The sequence below is a fragment of the Nerophis lumbriciformis genome, linkage group LG17 (assembly GCF_033978685.3).
Source record: "Nerophis lumbriciformis linkage group LG17, RoL_Nlum_v2.1, whole genome shotgun sequence".
Lineage (NCBI taxonomy): Eukaryota > Metazoa > Chordata > Actinopteri > Syngnathiformes > Syngnathidae > Nerophis > Nerophis lumbriciformis.
This window is the reverse complement of record NC_084564.2, coordinates 2,431,852-2,450,866: the sequence shown is the minus strand read 5'-3', so window position 1 is coordinate 2,450,866 and position 19,015 is coordinate 2,431,852. Positions and strand designations below refer to the sequence as shown.

General features: G+C 39.7%; 1 protein-coding gene across 3 annotated transcripts in view; it reads left to right on the top strand.

Annotated features, from left to right (window-relative positions):
- The first annotated feature begins 4,266 nt into the window (after positions 1 to 4,266).
- The window catches only part of nova2 (NOVA alternative splicing regulator 2), a 211,979-nt gene continuing 197,230 nt past the window's right edge, over positions 4,267 to 19,015 (top strand). For all 3 annotated transcript variants that reach the window (XM_061972216.2, XM_061972218.2, XM_061972215.2), the window contains exon 1: positions 4,267 to 4,538. The gene's annotated coding sequence lies outside the window, so the exon portion shown is untranslated. The remainder of the gene's footprint in view (positions 4,539 to 19,015) is intronic.

The window sequence follows — 19,015 nt, the reverse complement described above, 5'->3', positions numbered from 1 at the left end:
TCTGAACACAACCTGGCTCAATGGTGCCATCTTGTGGCTGAAGGTAATCATAACACGGAAAGTATTTACTGAATATGTTGATTAAAAATAAACATCATCCCTGCCTTCTCTGTAGTTTTTGTGAACGTGGTTATTACTTCACCATTAATTAAAAAAAAAAAAAAAAATTAATTATTGTATATATTTTTCAACTGATGTCAATGAAAGGGCCTCAAAGTGAAGATGGAGAAAATGACTCATATTCTACATCTGAGGGAAGACCCGTTTAAGAATAGATGGTGCCAGAGGCAGATATTTACATATATCCGTATTTAAGTGTTACTTCTTCATTTTCATAATCATATTACAAAACAGCTAGTGTTTTTCTTCCAATTGTGGTCTTTTGGTTGTCTGCAAATACTGTGTGCTAACCTTGACTATGGAATGTAAGGAGGAGAGATACTCCTTCTTTTATCTCTTCTTGTGTTCCAGGTGCGGAGGACAATGGGCATGTGTTTGGGCTGGAAAGACAAGACAGCGAGGGTGGGAGGGAGAGAGACTTTATAGAATAGAAGGTTTCCATATTTTAGATCAGACCATCTTAGCTGCGCGATTGAATGTTCTACGCTGGACTGGTCTCATTATATTTACAAAACTTTGCAAATATATTACAAAAATACCTATTCTGTCTCTGGTGGTTCTTCTACTCAGCTTTAAGTGTCGTAAAGAGCTTGGGAGCGACCAGAAACTTGAAGTCCCTGGGAGGAACAACTGGTCCTAACGCAACAATGGTTAAAGTGGATAATAATTTATTTAGAAAAACATTCATGATCCCTATTTTTGGTAAGGAAACATATTTATGTTTATCTTTTTAATTTTTTTTAAATACTTTATTGCAATGATTTTACAAAATTACACAACATTCTGTCCTTTAACCCTTTACCACAACAGAGGTCACGAGGGCTCTAAAACAACTTAAACCTAGAAAGCCAGCTGGCTCAGATAAGTTGGAGCCGCTCTTTTTAAAGTTAGCAGCTGGGACGGCGTGGCGCAGTGGAAGAATGGCCGTGCGCGACCCGAGGGTCCCTGGTTCAATCCCCACCTAGTACCAACCTCGTCATGTCCGTTGTGTCCTGAGCAAGACACTTCACCCTTGCTCCTGATGGGTGCTGGTTAGCGCCTTGCATGGCAGCTCCCTCCATCAGTGTGTGAATGTGTGTGTGAATGGGTAAATGTGGAAGTAGTGTCAAAGCGCTTTGAGTACCTTGAAGGTAGAAAAGCGCTATACAAGTACAACCCATTTATCATTTATCATTTAAATTATAGCTGAACCACTGACTCACATTTTTAACCTTACTCTAATTTCAAATGAAATCCCTTTGGATTGGAAATCTGCCCTTGTAATCCCCCTATTAAAAGGAGGTGACCCTAGTAATCTAAATAATTACAGACCGATCTCTAAACTCTCTGTTCTGGCAAAAGTGCTTGAATCCCTTATCAGTGAACAGATAAAAGACTTTTTGGACACCAATTTTATTCTGTCACCATTTCAGTCAGGTTTTCGTAGAAATCACAGTACTGTTACTGCTGCTATGAAGTTTATAAATGATGTAACTGAAGCTCTTGACAAGAAGCAGTGCTGTCTGTCCCTCTTTATTGACTTTTCAAAGGCATTTGATACTGTTGATCATGTCATTTTAATCAAACGTCTTTCAGCTATTGGTTTTTCTCAGCAAGCAGTTGGATGGTTTGCAAATTACCTCACAAGTAGAACTCAGGCTGTTCAGATAGAAGGTTCCTCCTCGGACGTACTGCAAGTGAAAAAGGGTGTCCCTCAAGGTTCTGTGTTGGGCCCCTTATTATTCACTATTTACATAAATAATCTTGGACAGAATATTCCGAACTCAATTTTCCATTTCTATGCTGATGATACTGTCATATACTGCACAGCACCCACTCTTGCTGAGGCTTTTAAATATCTACAACATGCATTTGACAGAGTACAAGAACAACTTTGCTATCTTCAACTGGTTTTAAATGCAGAGAAAACAAAGTGTATGCTCTTTACCACATCAAAAACTGTAAGATCATCACTGTGTGAGAACATTTTATCAAGAAATGGGCAACAAATTATGTTAGTATCTGCTTTTAAATATTTAGGATTTTTAATTGATGACCACTTGAGTTTTAAGGAGCACATTCAGTATGTTGTAAAAAAAAAACTGAAACTTTTACTGGGATTTTATTCTAGAAACAAGTCTTGCTTTTCTTTTACTGTGAAACAGAAATTGGTGGAAACAACCTTTTTACCTGTTATTGACTATGGAGATGTGTTGTACATGAATGCTACTGCTGCTTGTCTCCACAAGCTGGATAGTGTGTACCACGGGGCATCACCAACTTACTCACCATTGTGTGTTATACTCAATGGTTAACTTACTCACCATTGTGTGTTATACTCAATGGTTAACTTACTCACCATTGTGTGTTATACTCAATGGTTAACTGGACATCTTTATGTGCTCGACGCCTCAATCATTGGTATGTTTTCATCTACAAAACCATTCTGGGTATCACTCCATCTTATCTGTCTTGTCTTTTAACAAAGAAACAAGGAAGTCACAATCTTCGTTCAATGAATGTTCTGCAATTTGTCGTCCCCAAAGTAAGAACTGAACTGGGCAAGAAAGCATTTAGGTTTTCAGCACCGAAGGCTTGGAATAACCTACAATGGAACATTAAACTTCAAACCCTAGTTACGTTGAATGAGTTTAAAGCTTCTGTGAAAGGATTGCAGTCTACCTTGTCTGTATGGACATGTGTCATGTGAGCAAGTTTTAATGTTGTAAATGTGATGTTTTATGTATTTGTTTACTGTTTTTAATGTAACCTTGCTGCTGCCCTCTTGGCCAGGTCTCCCTTGGAAAAGAGATCTTTGATCTCAATGGGATTTTACCTGGTTAAATAAAGGCTAATAAACTAATAAAACATTTTCCCCAAAAAATAAACAATAACTACAGTGAATGTCACAAAAAATGTTTAGTAGATAATGATAGTACATCCTCTAAGAAAATGAAATAAAATAAACACACACAAAAAATACTCCCGTGTTTTTACTCTTATGTATGGATATACAGAAAATCATACTACAGAGATGGCGTGTTTATCTATGCGTATCATTTACAACATATACATATATGTACACACACACATATATATATATAAATAATTATGTGTTTCATTATTATAATTAGAGATAAAGGCCGATAAATGCTTTAAAAATGTAACATTGGAAATTATCGGTATCGTTTTTTAATTATCGGTATCGTTTTTTAATTATTTTTTATTTTTTTATTAAATCAACATAAAAAAACACAAGATACACTTACAATTAGTGCACCAACCCAAAAAAACCTCCCTCCCCCATTTACACTCATTCACACAAAAGGGTTGTTTCTTTCTGTTATTAATATTGTGGTTCCTACATTATATATCAATATATATCAATACAGTCTGCAAGGGATACAGTCCGTAAGCACACATGATTGGTCCACTAATAGTACTAACCTTTAACACTTAATTTGACTCATTTTCATTAATTACTAGTCTCTATGTAACTGTTTTTATATTGTTTTACTTTCTTTTTTATTCAAGAATTTTTTTTAAATTTATTTATCTTATTTTATTTAATTAATTTTTTTTAAAAGGACATTATCTTCACCATACCTGGTTGTCCAAATTAGGCATAAAAATGTGTTAATTCCACGACTGTATATATCGGTATCGGCTGATATCGGTATTGGTAATTAAGATTTGGACAATATCGGGATATCGACAAAAAGCCGTTATCGGACATCCCTAATTATAATGTTTTGTTTTATTAGTTTTTTATTATTAATTTATAGACAAAATGCAATTCTATTTTTTCTGTTTCTAAGTTTAGATATCTATATATTCTTTTTTTTTTCAATCAAGTCTATGTATGTTTGTTCCTTATACAAATCCAATAAATATTAAGTTAAAAAGAAAGAAAGAAACGGCCTTTAAGGCACTGCCTGTACTTTATTGTACTATTTTATGTGTTTTATTATTCTACTCGTGTTTTTTTTCTTTTTTTTAAATCTATTTTTATTTATTTTACAGACGTTTCGTGGCCTTCATATGATTGGCAGTTGTCAACCAGTTATACGCTGCATCACTGCCACCTACAGGAATGGAGTGGTACTCCTTCTCTTTTTTTAACCGCTACTTTTGCTGTGCACTCTTCCATTTCCGGTCAGCCACTAAGCGAGGCGGAAGCAAGCCAACATTCTCCAGCTGCAATTATTACTTTTAATTAATTACTCTTTTTTTTGCTGACTCTACCGAGTGCTGTACTTTCTTTCAAAATAATGAATTGTTTTGACACAGACCTTGTTTTAGCTGTCTGGTGCGTGAACAGAATTAGAATATGATGTTTGTCAGCGACAAAAGCGTCAAAATGGCCGTCAGGACTTCACCATATATGTTCGTACTTCCAACAATCATACTCTCCCGTCTTGTTCTAAGTGTACTTGCAGGTAAGAAACAAGCACACACTAAATGGAAGGAATTATTAACATGAGTTGAGCAAAGAAAGTAGGTCGTTTTGAGCTGTTCAAGCGATTACAACTGTACAAAAAAATAGAACTTTTAAGACACAGCTGGGAAGGAAGTGTACTTTCAAAATAAAAGATAACCATTAGTGCTGTCTAGTGATGGGTTGATGAAGCGTTTCGACACATTGCAAAACTGTATTGATACTGTGTCGATACTGTGTCACTAAATACTGACATCTGCTGGACATTAAAAATCCCTACAGGCAACCTATGGACCGACTCAACTGACACTGATTTGATGCCCTAGTACAGGGGTCACCAACCTTTTTGAAACCAAAAACTACTTCTTGGGTACTGATTAATGCGAAGGACTACCAGTTTGATACACACTTAAATAAATAAATATATTGTCATTTGTAAGTTACACGTAAGTGTGATTTAAACAAGAATAGCTAAATAAATAAATTTATATATATAAAAAAATGGGTATTTCTGTCTGTCATTCTGTCGTACATTTTTTTTTCCTTTTACGGAAGGTTTTTTCTAGAGAATAAATGATGAAAAAAACACTTAATTGAACGGTTTGAAAGAGGAGAAAACACGAAAAAAAATCAAATCAAATTTTGAAACATAGTTTATCTTCAATTTCGACTCTTTAAAATTCAAAATTCAACCGACAAAAAAGAAGAGAAAAACTAGCTAATTTGAATCTTTTTGAAAAAATTAAAAAAAATAATTTATGGAACATCATTAGTAATTTTTCCTGATTAAGATACATTTTTAGAATTTTGATGACATGTTTTTAAATTGGTTAAAATCCAATCTGCACTTTGTTAGAATATTTAACAAATTGGACCAAGCTATATTTCTAACAAAGACAAATCAGTATTTCTTCTAGATTTTCCAGAACAAAAATTTTAAAAGAAATTCAAAATACTTTGAAATTAGATTTCAATTTGATTCTACAGATTTTCTAGATTTGCCAGAATAATCTTTTTGAATTTTAATCATAGTAAGTTTGAAGAAATATTTCACAAATATTCTTCGTCGAAAAAACAGAAGCTAAAATATTTATTATTCTTTACAATGAAAAAAAAAAAAAATTTACTTGAACATTGATTTAAATTGTCAGGAAAGAAGAGGAAGACATTTAAAAGGTAAAAAGGTATATTTGTTTAAAAATCCTAAAATCATTTTTAAGGTTGTATTTTTTTCTCTAAAATTGTATTTCTAAAAGTAATAAGAAGCAAAGTAAAAAAAATAAATGAATTTATTTCAACAAGTGAAGACCCATCCATCCATCCATTTTCTACCGCTTATTCCAAGTGAAGACCAAGTCTTTAAAATATTTTCATGGATTTTCAAATTCTATTTGAGTTTTGTCTCTTTTAGAATTAAAAATGTCGAGCAAAGCGAGACCAGCTTGCTAGTAAATAAATGACATTTAAAAAATAGAGGCAGCTCACTGGTAAGTGCTGCTCTTTGAGCTATTTTTAGAACAGGCCAGCGGGTGACTCATCTGGTCCTTACGGGCTACCTGGTGACTGCGGGCACCGCGTTGGTGACCCCTGCCCTAGTATATACAATAATATAAACCAAGTCATTGTATTTCATTTAGGATGATTTCATATTTTCATATAAATAAAAATATATTTTTATCTTTTTTAGATACAATCAATAAATAATGTGAACATGTATCATAACATGGAAATCTAAGAGAACGTGTTGTGGATGATTGTGGACTGGGAATTTGTTTTATTTTATTTTTTTACACATTTTTATGAAAAAAAATAAAACGTTTTTCCGACGTATTACATTTTAGACGATTTCTCTTCTTAGTTATTATTTCTCCGGCTGTAGAAAAGACCCGCTCACAGGGCACAGAGGAGGCGTCAGTGCGACACAGTTGGCGTATCGGTCACGTGACCAAAACAGCTCATGATCGGTCACGTGACTTTCTAAAAGCGGTACGCGCACCGACACAGGGTTTCGCTCTATGAGCTCGACGCATGTGCCGATGCATCGGTGTTGCCGGACCCATCACTAGTGCTGTCGTTTAGCGCTGTGTTGTAGGGCTGTGAATCTTTGGGTGTCCCACGATTCGATTCAATATCGATTTTTTTTCTTCAATTCAACACGATTCTCCATTCAAAAACGATTTTTTCCCGATTCAAAAGGATTGTCTATTCATTCAATACATAGGATTTCAGCAGGATCTACCCCAGTCTGCTGACATGCAAGCAGAGTGAAAAGCTTTTATAATTGTAAAGGACAATGTTTTATCAACTGATTGCAATAATGTACATTTGTTTGAACTATTAAATGAACCAAAAATATGACTTATTTTATCTTTGTGAAAATATTGGACACAGCTGTCATACTTGCCAACCCTCCCGGATTTTCCGGGAGACTCCCGAAATTCAGCGCCTCTCCCGAAAACCTCCCGGGACAAATTTTCTCCCGAAAATCTCCCGAAATTCAGGCGGACTCAGGTCCTCCACAATATAAAAAAGCGTACCTGCTAGAGATGCGCGGATAGGCAATTATTTCATCCGCAACCGCATCAGAAAGTCGTCAACCATCCGCAATCCACCCGATCTAACATTTGATCAGAACCGCATCCGCCCGCCATCCGCCCGCACCCGCCCGTTGTTATATATCTAATATAGACGATGCAAGGCATTAGTGAGGTTATAAAGCTTTTGCCTGTTAAAGAAAGGAGACTGATCCAATGCAGCACAGACATTCGCGTGCCACGCTGTCACGACCCAGACGCACACCAGTGCGCAATCATATGGGAGCCGCGCTGAGCGCACCTCCAAGCGCGTCTCGCTGCCGGCGACGGCCGGGTATGATCCCGACGCTCCAGCGCCATCCATTTTCAGGGCTAGTTGATTCGGCAGGTGGGTTGTTACACACTCCTTAGCGGGTTCCGACTTCCATGGCCACCGTCCTAGCTGCTGTCTATATCAACCAGGGTGAGCCCCACCCCTTTCGTGAGCGCACTGCGCGCGGAGTGACCCCTGTTACGCGCCCCCGGCAACAGGGGTGGCGGGCAGGTAAGCTGCGCGGGCGGAGCGCGCGGAGTGACCCCTGTTACGAGCCCCCGGCCACGGGGGTGGCGGGCAGGTAAGCTGCTTACCTGCTGTGCGTGACGCCGGCCGCGGCGAAGGCGGACGAGGCGGGGTGTCGGTGCGGTGGGCGCGGTGGTGACCCTGGACGTGCGTCGGGCCCTTCTCGCGGATCGCCTCAGCTACGGCTCCCGGTGGGGCCCTCTCGGGGGAAGGGGCCTCGGTCCCGGACCACGGCGAGGCGTCCCTTCTCCGCTCCGTAAAAGTGTCCATCTCTTTCTTTTTTTTTTCTTCTTCTGTTGTGGCATATGCTGCAGGTGCCTGCTCGTTTTTCGTATGTGGGTAACAACATTTAACTATGTATATATATTTCAGAATTGGTTTAACTGCCACCCGCCTGAATCTATTTAAAATCAAAAAAAATTTTATAATTTGAACCACCCGACCCGACCCGACCCGCGGATAAAATCTAATTTTTTTTAATTTCATCCGCCTGATCCGCGGATAATCCGCGGACTCCGCGGTTGTGCCCGCAAACCGCGCATCTCTAGTACCTGCCCAATCACGTTATAACTGTAGAATGACCAAGGGTGAGTTCTTGGTTTCTTATGTGGGTTTATTGTTAGGCAGTTTCATTAACGTCCTCCCAGCGCCGCAACAACACACAACAACAGCAGTCACTTTTTTTGTATACCGTAAAGCAGTTGGTCTGCCGTAAACAGCAATGTTGTGACACTCTTAAACAGGACAATACTGCCATCTAGTGCATTTGATGAAAGCACTTTTGTGCGTGCCACACAGCAATGCATCATCAGAGCATGGTTGGAAAAATAGTGACAAGAGAATAGAACAAGGATGGACAATTCAACCCTTAACTCAACAATGAGTAGATGAGTGTTATGTGTGTGTATATGTGTAAATAAATGAACACTGAAATTCAAGTATTTATTTTATATATATATATATATATAGCTAGAATTCACTGAACGTCAAGTATTTCTTATATATATATATATATATTTATATATATATATATATATACATACCGTATTTTCCGCACTATTAGCCGCACCTAAAAACCACAAATTTTCTCAAAAGCTGACAGTGCGGCTTATAACCCGGTGCGCTTTATATATGGATTAATATTAAGATTCATTTTCATAAAGTTTAGGTCTCGCAACTACGGTAAACAGCCGCGATCTTTTTTCCCCGTAGAAGAGGAAGCGCTTCTTCTTCTACGGTAAGCAACCGCCAAGGTAAGCACCCGCCCCCATAGAAGAGGAAGCGCTTCTTCTTCTACTGTAAGCAACCACCCGCCCCCGTAGAAGAAGAAGCCCCCGGATATTGCGTTTCATTTCATTTGTGTGTTTACATCTGTAAAGACCACAAAATGGCTCCTATTAAGAGACACGCATACAACGCAGAATTCAAACTCAAGGCAATAAGTCACGCAGTAGAACACGGAAATAGAGCAGCAGCGAGAGAATTAAACATAAATGAATCAATGGTGCGTAGGTAGAGGAAGCAACAAGATGACCTGCGCCACTAAGACAGGGAGACAGCGCCGGACGACATACGCCAACATCTGCCAGTGGATTGTAAATGCCTGGGCGGATATATCGGTCTCAACTGGCGTGGCGCAGTGGAAGAATGGCCGTGCGCGACCCGAGGGTCCCTGGTTCAATCCCCACCTAGTACCAACCTCGTCATGTCCGTTGTGTCCTGAGCAAGACACTTCACCCTTGCTCCTGATGGGTGCTGGTTAGCGCCTTGCATGGCAGCTCCCTCCATCAGTGTGTGAATGTGTGTGTGAATGGGTAAATGTGGAAGTAGTGTCAAAGCGCTTTGAGTACCTTGAAGGTAGAAAAGCGCTATACAAGTACAACCCATTTATCATTTAACCCATTTAACTGTGGTCCGAGCTTTCCGGAAGGCAGGATTCACGGAACTGCTGGACAACAACAGCGACATTGACTCTGATGACTTCGACGAGACGGAGCCGGCCATTTTGGATGCCGTATTCGCCCAACTTTTTAATTCAGACACTGAAGAAGAATTCAAGGGATTTATGGATGAGGAATAATTTCAGAAAGTGAGCTTTAAATCTTTATTTTGTGTGTTGTGTGACATTAACGTTCGAGCAACGTTGAGTTATTGATGTTGCTATTGCTCTGCACTAATTTGAGTGTTACTATTTTTGTGATTGCACATTTGCACATTACATTTTGGGGGTGAACAGAGTTGTTAGAACGCTGGTTTGTAATATATTATTAAAGTTTGACTGACCTATCTGACTGTTTTTTTGACATTCCCTTTAGCGCAGCGTAGGCGCGGCTTATAACCCGGGGCGGCTTATAGGTGAACAAAGTTTTGAAATATGCCATTCATTGAAGGTGCGGCTAATAACCCGGGGCGGCTTATAGTGCGGAACATACGGTATATGAAATACTTGACTTGGTGAATTCTAGCTGTAAATATACTCCTCCCTTTTAGCCACGCCCCCAACCACGCCCCCGTCCCACCCCGACCACCCCCACCTCCTGAAATCGGAGGTCTCAAGGTTGGCAAGTATGCAGTGTGTTGTCAAGCTTATGAGATGCGATGCAAGTGTAAGCCACTGTGACACTATTGTTCTTTTTTTTATAAATGTCTAATGATAATGTCAATGAAGGATTTTTAATCACTGCTATGTTGAAATTGTAACTAATATTGATACTGTTGTTGATAATATTCATTTTTGTTTCACTACTTTTGGTTTGTTTTGTGTCTCCTCTCAATTGCTCTGTTTATTGCAGTTCTGAGTGTTGCTGGGTCGGCTTTGCTTTTGGTATTGGATTGCATGGTATTGCTGTGTATTGTTTTGTTGGATTAATTAATTAAAAAAAACAAAAACGAATAAATAAATAAATCGATTTTTAAAAAATAAGAATCGATACTGAATCGCACAACGTGAGAATCGCGATTCAAATTGATTTTTTTCCCCACACCCCTAGTCTTTACTCTCTTTTATAACATACAATATTATTAATAGTGCAAAATAATAAAATAAAAACCAAAATATAATTGTGGCTTTTATTTTCTGAGTTTGTAAAGAAATAACACATACAATTAAAGCTGCAAGCAGCGTTGGTCGGGCCCGCGTATTTGGCAGGTGCTAGTCCTAAGTGTCCCAATACTTTTGTCTACTTTTAGTCTGAAGTGTCCCAAGACTTTTGTCTAGTGTACCTACCTTGTCTGCATTGTGTGGGCACGTTGGTGCTTCCTGCTTTTAAGCAGCCATCTTAAAAAAACAGCAGCGCAGCAGCATCAGCGCAGCGGGTCTTTGAAGGGTCATAAAATCAAAACCGGAGCAGGTATTAAAACGCTGTTCTGTTATTTTATACACAAGGGTTTAATCTCTCTCCTGTGTTAGTTTGAAGCCGAAACGACAAACGCGCTCAGAGGAGATAGTTTTTGAAGGAAGGTGACCGTTTTTTACAAAAAATGTGTTTTGAAGGGGGAATAGCAAACTTCCTGTTGATTTTTGCTGGGGGTTGTCAATTTATGAAATGTAGGCCTAAGTGAGACCTACATAGAGGTTTTTGTTTCATGTCTCTCCGACCTTCCCAGGGAGAGTTACAGGCAGTTTTGTAATTTGTTTCTTCCGAGGAGCAGTTTGTTTTGCGTTTTATTAAAAAAATTGCAGTAGAGCGCAATTTTGAGATTTGGGGTTAGGTTTTTTTTTTAGATCGCAATGTTTGCCAGTCCTGATGTGTGTGTTCAGTTTGGTGAGTTTTGAAGCATGTTAAGGGGGTAAAAATACAGCTCAAAGAGGCAAAAGTTACTGTTTTTAGTACTTTTTTGTCTTGAAGGGGGAATTGCCAACTTCCTGTTGATTTTTGCCCAAGAATATACTATTATGAAATCTAGGTCTAAGTCACACCTACATAAAGGTTTTTGTTTCATGTCTCTCTGACCTTCCTAGTGGGAGTTACAGGCAGTCTAGTTTTTTTTTTTGTAGGGGGCGCTAGAGCGCAATTTTGAGTTTTGAGGTTTGGTTTTTTGATAAAAAGTTTTGCCGTATATTACTGATGTGTGTGTAAAATTTGGTGAGTTGTGAAGTATGTTAAGGGGGTCAAATTACAGCGCAAAGTTGCGGAAGAATAATAATAAAAACCTTTAGAAATTCAATAGGTCCTTATGTCCCATTGCATAAGGACTCCCAAAGGGAGTCCTTATGCAATGGGCCATGCGGGCCCTAAAAAAGATTTTGTGATAGTAAACAAAATAGATGAGAATCAGCACCTCCAAGTCCGAGTACATGGTTCTCGCCCGGAAAAGGGTGGAGTTCAAGTACCTCGGAGTCTTGTTCACGAGTGGGGGAAGAGTGGATCGTGAGATCGACAGGCGGATCGGTGCGGCGTCTTCAGTAATGCGGACGCTGTATCGATCCGTTGTGGTGAAGAAGGAGCTGAGCCGGAAGGCAAAGCTCTCGATTTACCGGTCGATCTACGTTCCCATCCTCACCTATGGTCATGAGCTTTGGGTTATGACCGAAAGGACAAGATCACGGGCACAAGCGGCCGAAATGAGTTTCCTCCGCCGGGTGGCGGGGCTCTCCCTTAGAGATAGGGTGAGAAGCTCTGTCATCCGGGAGGAGTTCAAAGTAAAGCTGCTACTCCTCCACATGGAGAGGAGCCAGATGAGGTGGTTCGGGCATCTGGTCAGGATGCCACCCGAACGCCTCCCTAGGGAGGTGTTTAGGGCACGTCCGACCGGTAGGAGGCCGCGGGGAAGACCCAGGACACGTTGGGAAGACTATGTCTCCCGGCTGGCCTGGGAACGCCTCGGGGTCCCACAGGAAGAGCTGGACGAAGTGGCTGGGGAGAGGGAAGTCTGGGCTTCCCTGCTTAGGCTGCTGCCCCCGCGACCCGACCTCGGATAAGCGAAAGAAGATGGATGGATGGAAAAAATAGATCCAATCACTGTAGTATCAACCATTAACTGATACTTGGTATCATCACTGCCAATATTTGTATCGATTCGCCCACATTTGTTTACATTCAAGAGTTAGCTACGCATTTTTGCTCCCTCGTTCGGTGTATTGTAGCATGATTAGCTAATCCTTATCCTCCAGTGATAATGTACATGAAAGAAACATAGTTAGACATACAGAACAGGCCAAGAGTTTGGACACACCTTCTCATCATTCAATGTGTTTTCTTTATTTTCATGACTATTGCAGATTGTCACTGAAGGCATCAAAACTATGAATGAACACATGTGGAGTTATGTACTTCACAAAAAAAGGTGAAATAACTGAAAACATGTTTTATATTCTAATTTCTTCAAAATAGCCACCCTTTGCCGTGATTACTTTTCTTGCACACTCTTGGCATTCTCTCCATGAGCTTCAAGAGGTAGTCACCTGAAATGGTTTTCACTTCACAGGTGTGCTTGAAGCTCATCGAGAGACTGCCAAGAGTGTGCAAAGCAGTAATCAGAGCAAAGGGTGGCTATTTTGAAGAAACTAGAATGTTTCATAGTTTCAATTTGTTTCATAGTTTTGAGGCCTTCACTGACAATTTACAATGTAAATAGTCATGAAAATAAAGAAAACACATTGAATGAGGAGAAGGTGTGTCCAAACTTTTGGCCTGTACTAGGGATGTCCGATAATGGCTTTTTGCCGATATCCGATATTCCGATATTGTCCAACTCTTTAATTACCGATACCGATATCAACCGATATATACAGTCGTGGAATTAACACATTATTATGCCTAATTTGGACAACCAGGTATGGTGAAAATAAGGTACTTTTAAAATTTTTTGAAAAAAATAAAATAAGATAAATAAATTAAAAACATTTTCTTGAATAAAAAACATACCTGCCAACTACTCCGGTTTTCCCGTAATTAGTACGGTTTTCATCAACCTATTCCGGGTTACGGTTGCAGTGATAAAAAATACGGTTTTTCATTAATTAAAAAAAATAAAAACATTTTTTAAAGTTTTATTCACGAAATCGCGTAACAACAATGACAATCGACACTGCTTCCCGTAACTTCCTATCGAGCCATTCCGAATGCCATGTGCGAGGCTATTTATAGCACCGCTGCCAAGCACGAGGCACCAGTTGCCATTGTTTCCAAACGAGCGAACGATCACGGAATCAGCCGGAGAAAAATCGCATACGAGTCTTAAACCGATAAGAAAACTGCAGTCATTCCGTGAAGAATATTCAAAAGCCTATCCGGGAATAATTATCCCTTCCAAAAAGGGTGAAAACTACGCGAATTGCACCTTGTGCAGACAAGATTTTTTCGACCGGACACGGAGGAATTAGCGATGTAAAAGACCACGTTGGGACAAAAAAACACAAGTCTAATGCCGTTGCTAGCGATACAAGTGGAAAACTTTCAACGTTTTTCGTCGCCCAAACAGATTCTTTGGATGTGATAAATGCCGAAGTTTTATTTACGGAGGCAATAATTGAGCAAACAAAAAGGTACCGTATTTTCCGCACTATAAGGCGCACCGGATTATTAGCCGCACCTTCTATGAATTACATATTTCATAATTTTGTCCACCAATAAGCCGCCCCGGACTATAAGCCGCGCCTACGCTGCGCTAAAGTGAATGTCAAAAAAACGCTGCGCTAAAGTGAATGTCAAAAAAACAGTCAGATAGTTCAGTCAAACTTTAATAATATATTGAAAACCAGCGTTCTAACAACTCTGTCCCAAAATGTACGCAAATGTGCAATCACAAACATAGTAAAATTCAAAATGGTGTAGAGCAATAGTAACATAATGTTGCTCGAACGTTAATGTCACAACACACAAAATAAACATAGCGCTCACCTTCTGAAGTTATTCTTCATTCGTAAATCCTTCGAATTCTTCGTCTTCGGTGTCCGAATTGAAAAGTTGCGCAAGCGTGGTATCCAAAATGGCCGGTTCCGTCTCGTAGAAGTCATCGGGAGTCAGTGTCGCTGTTGTTCTGTGAATCCTGCCTTCCGGAAAGCTCGGACCACAGTTGTGACCGAAATATCTGCCCAAGCATTTACGATCCACTGGCAAATGTTGGCGTATGTCGTCCGAGGCTGTCTGCCCGTCTTAGTGAAGGTGTGTTCGCCTTCGGAGCTGTGTGAAAAAAGCCACCCGGCCTCTTCGCGTAAACTTCCCTTAACCACTCGCTCATCTTTTCTTCATCCATCCATCCCTTCGAGTTAGCTTTTATGATGACGCCGGCTGGAAAGGTCTCTTTTGGCAAGGTCTTCCTTTTGAATATCACCATGAGTGGAAGTTAGCATGGCAAGCTAGAACCACAGTGAAGGATGACTTCTCATTCCCTGTGGAGCGAATATTCACCGTACGTGCTCCCGTTCCACAGTGCGGTTCAGTTGCTGTGAAATACGGTAGTAATCCGTGTGCGGATGGAGAGATTGCGTCTTTTTATGAACCGGATCGTTTAGTAGGAGCCATTTTGTGGTCTTTACAGATGTAAACAGGAAATGAAACGTACGGTGATATCCGCGCGTTTTTTCTTCTTCTTCCGGGGGCGGGTGAAGCGCTTCCTGTTCTATGGGGGCGGGTGCTTTCCTTGGCGGTTGCTTGCGTAGAAGAAGAAGCGCTTCCTGTTCTACCGGGAAAAAAGATGGCGGCTGTTTACCGAAGTTGCGAGATCGAAACTTTATGAAAATTAATCGTAATAAAGCGCACCGGGTTATAAGGCGCACTGTTAGCTTTTGAGAAAGTTTGTGGTTTTTAGGTGCGCCTTATAGTGCGGAAAATACGGTAATGACACCAATGTTATCTATTGGAATTGTTTAGTACTGTTATACTGTTAAAAGTGTTTATACTATTTATGCTTTCAAGTCCAAGTTGAAGAAATCTTGTTCAATGTTGACAGCATAACTACCAAAATACAGAAGTATGTCCTTAATATTTTTGCAGTGCTATTTCTGTTGAAAAGTTCAAATGATTACATTAGAGATGTGATGTGCCACTTTTCAAGTGTCTGATGGCTTCAATGAATTTTCATTCATTTTTCATATTTTGAATTCTTTTGAAAGGCTTACAAAAAAACTACATTTGAATTGTAATTCCATGCTATTGACAGGACTATTAATTTTAATGAAGTTAGCTTACCATGTTTACAGTATGATAATTGTGATAGAAATGTGAATTTTAGGCACAGAATATTTTTTACAATTGAACAAGGCAGTAGATTATACAAGCTTGGACAGAAAGTTAATAATGACACCAATTTTTTTTATTTATGGAATTGTTTAGTACTGTTTTACCATTTGTTTACTGTAAAAAGTGTTTATACTGTTTATGCTTTCAATTAACAAATTGAAGTCTTGTGAAAGGTTGACAGGATAACTGGCATTAACTGTCAAAATAATTTCAAACTATTGAAGTTAGCTTACAGAATAAACATGTCAATCAACCCATATGATTTTTGCTGTAATATTTTTGTTTTGAAAAGTCACTGTGACTGATAGAAAAGTGATGGTTTTAGCAACATTTTAACCTGTCTGAATGCTAATAATCATTTTGCGTCGGGGGGGCGAAGGAACCCCTTCACCTACCGGGGCCTGCGGCCCTTGGACCCTGGCTACTAGGTTTTTCTGATTTCAAAAGTTGGCAGGTATGAAAAAAGAAAGTAAAACAATATAAAAACAGTTACATAGAAACTAGTAATGAATGAAAATGAGTCAAATGAAGTGTTAAAGGTTAGTACTATTAGTGGACCACAATCATGTGTGCTTACGGACTGTATCCCTTGCAGACTGTATTGATATATATTGATATATAATGTAGGAACCACAATATTAATAACAGAAAGAAACAACCCTTTTGTGTGAATGAGTGTAAATGGGGGAGGGAGGTTTTTTAGGTTGGTGCACTAATTGTAAGTGTATCTTGTGTTTTTAATGTTGATTTAATATTTTTAAAAACGATACCGATAATTAAAAAAAACGATACCGATAATTTCTGATATAACATTTTAACGCATTTATCGGCCGATAATATCGGCAGGCCGATATTATCGGAAATCTCTAGTAGGGATGTCCCGATCCGATATTTGGATCGGATCGGCTGCCGATATTTGCAAAAAAATGTGTATCGGCAAAAAAATGTGTATCGGCAAGGCATGGGAAAATGCCGATCCAGATCCAGTTTAAAAAAAACCTCCGGTCCGTGTTTTCCAACGCACCGATTTAAATAGTACATTCCACTTTTCTGCTGCTCCGTAATTTCCGTTCCGCATTTTCCAGCACACCTTCAACACATCCACAATTCTCACGCAGTTGCTTTTAGCTGCTGGCATTGCACTAAAGGCTCTTCTCACTCTTTCCTGTGTCTCCCTCTTACAGACAGCGAGCACACCTTCTTACACACGTCACATACTGTCACGTCATACGTCACATACGTATACGCCCTCTCCCAGCAGAGAGCGAGGTAGCAGCATGGCTAACGTTAGCTGTGATGCTAGCGCAGCCGCTAAGGTGCGCGCCTGCTCAAGCGTCCTCTGCGCACGGCAAATCTATGCCACGCACAAAATCAAATAAATAAATAAGCGCACAACAATTTTCGACACACGGACACGACAGAGAAAACAGTTTTCGTCATCATTGTTCAAATATTGAAAGGTCTGTCGAGACGCTTATCTCCATTCGGTGCCACACGTCCACACCATCAAAATGCCGAGGCAAACATTTCCACATAAACACCGTATGAAAAAATTAGTGATTTTTTTTTAGTTGTGATTTCCTTCTCTGCATGAAAGTTTAAAAGTAGCATATATTAATGCAGTATGAAGAAGAATGTTTTAATGTAGACATGCAAGCCTTGAAAGAAAATGTTGAAAATCAAGACTACATTTCCTGCAAATGGGTGCATTTCTACCCTATATTTTAACTTTAGATTTATTCTCATATCAAACTCTTTTAGTTGTCTTTTTGACACTTACATCCGGCGCCCCCCTCCACACCCTGGATTATAAATAATGTAAATAATTCAATGTGATTATCTTGTGTGATGACTGTATTATGATGATAGTATATATCTGATAGTATATATCTGTATCATGAATCAATTTAAGTGGACCCCGACTTAAACAAGTGGAAAAACTTATTGGGGTGTTACCATTTAGTGGTCAATTGTACGGAATATGTACTTCACTGTGCAACCTACTAATAAAAGTCTCAATCAATCAATCAAAACACATAGAATCATCATACTGCTGTGATTATATGCATCAAGTGTTCATTCAAGGCTAAGGCAAAATATCGAGATATATATCGTGTATCGCAATATGGCCTTAAAATATCGCAATATTGAAAAAAGGCCATATCGCCCAGCCCTAGTTCAATGATGCCATTTCTGTTTGTCATGTATACCGTATTTTCCGCACCATAAGGCGCCCTGGGTTATAAGCCGCGCCTTCAATGAACGGCATATTTCAAAACTTTGTCCACCCATAAGCCGCCCCGTGTTGTAAGCCGCATCTAACTGCGCTAAAGGAATGTCAAAAAAACAGTCATGGAGTCGTATATCAACATGGACGGAGCTGCTGAAAAAAGCCACCCGGCCTCTTCGCGTAAACTTAAACTTACCTTAACCACTCGCTCATCTTTTCTTCATCCATCCCTTCGAGTTAGCTTTTATGATGACGCCGGCTGGAAAGGTCTCTTTTGGCAAGGTCTTCCTTTTTGAATATCACCATGGGTGGAAGTTTCTGGCCATTAGCATGGCAAGCTAGAACCACAGTGAAGGATGACTTCTCATTCCCTGTGGTGCGAATATTCACCGTACGTGCTCCCGTTGTATCCACAGTGCGGTTCACAGGAATATCAGTTGCTGTGAAATAGTAATCCGTGTGCGGATGGAGAGATTGCGTCTTTTCATGAACCGGATCCCTGTCACTTGGTAGGAGCCATTTTGTGGTCTTTACAGATGTAAACACACAAAGGAAATGAAACGTACGGTATATCCGCGCGCTTTTTCTTCTTCTACGCGGGCGGGTGGTTGCTTACAGTAGAAGAAGAAGCGCTTCCTGTTCTATGGGGGCGGGTGCTTACCTTGGCGGTTGCTTGCGTAGAAGAAGAAGCGCTTCCTGTTCTACCGGGAAAAAAGATGGCGGCTGTTTACCGAAGTTGCGAGACCGAAACTTTATGAAAATGAATCTTAATATTAATCCATATATAAAGCGCACCGGGTTATAAGGCGCACTGTCAGCTTTTGAGAAAATGTGTGGTTTTTAGGTGCGCCTTATAGTGCGGAAAATACGGTAATTTTGTCTATTTTGTGTTTATCCTTGAATAAACAGGTCAGTTTCTTGTTACCAACCATTGTGTATTATTCAAACTCCCCTAATTCAGCTGGCTAGTTG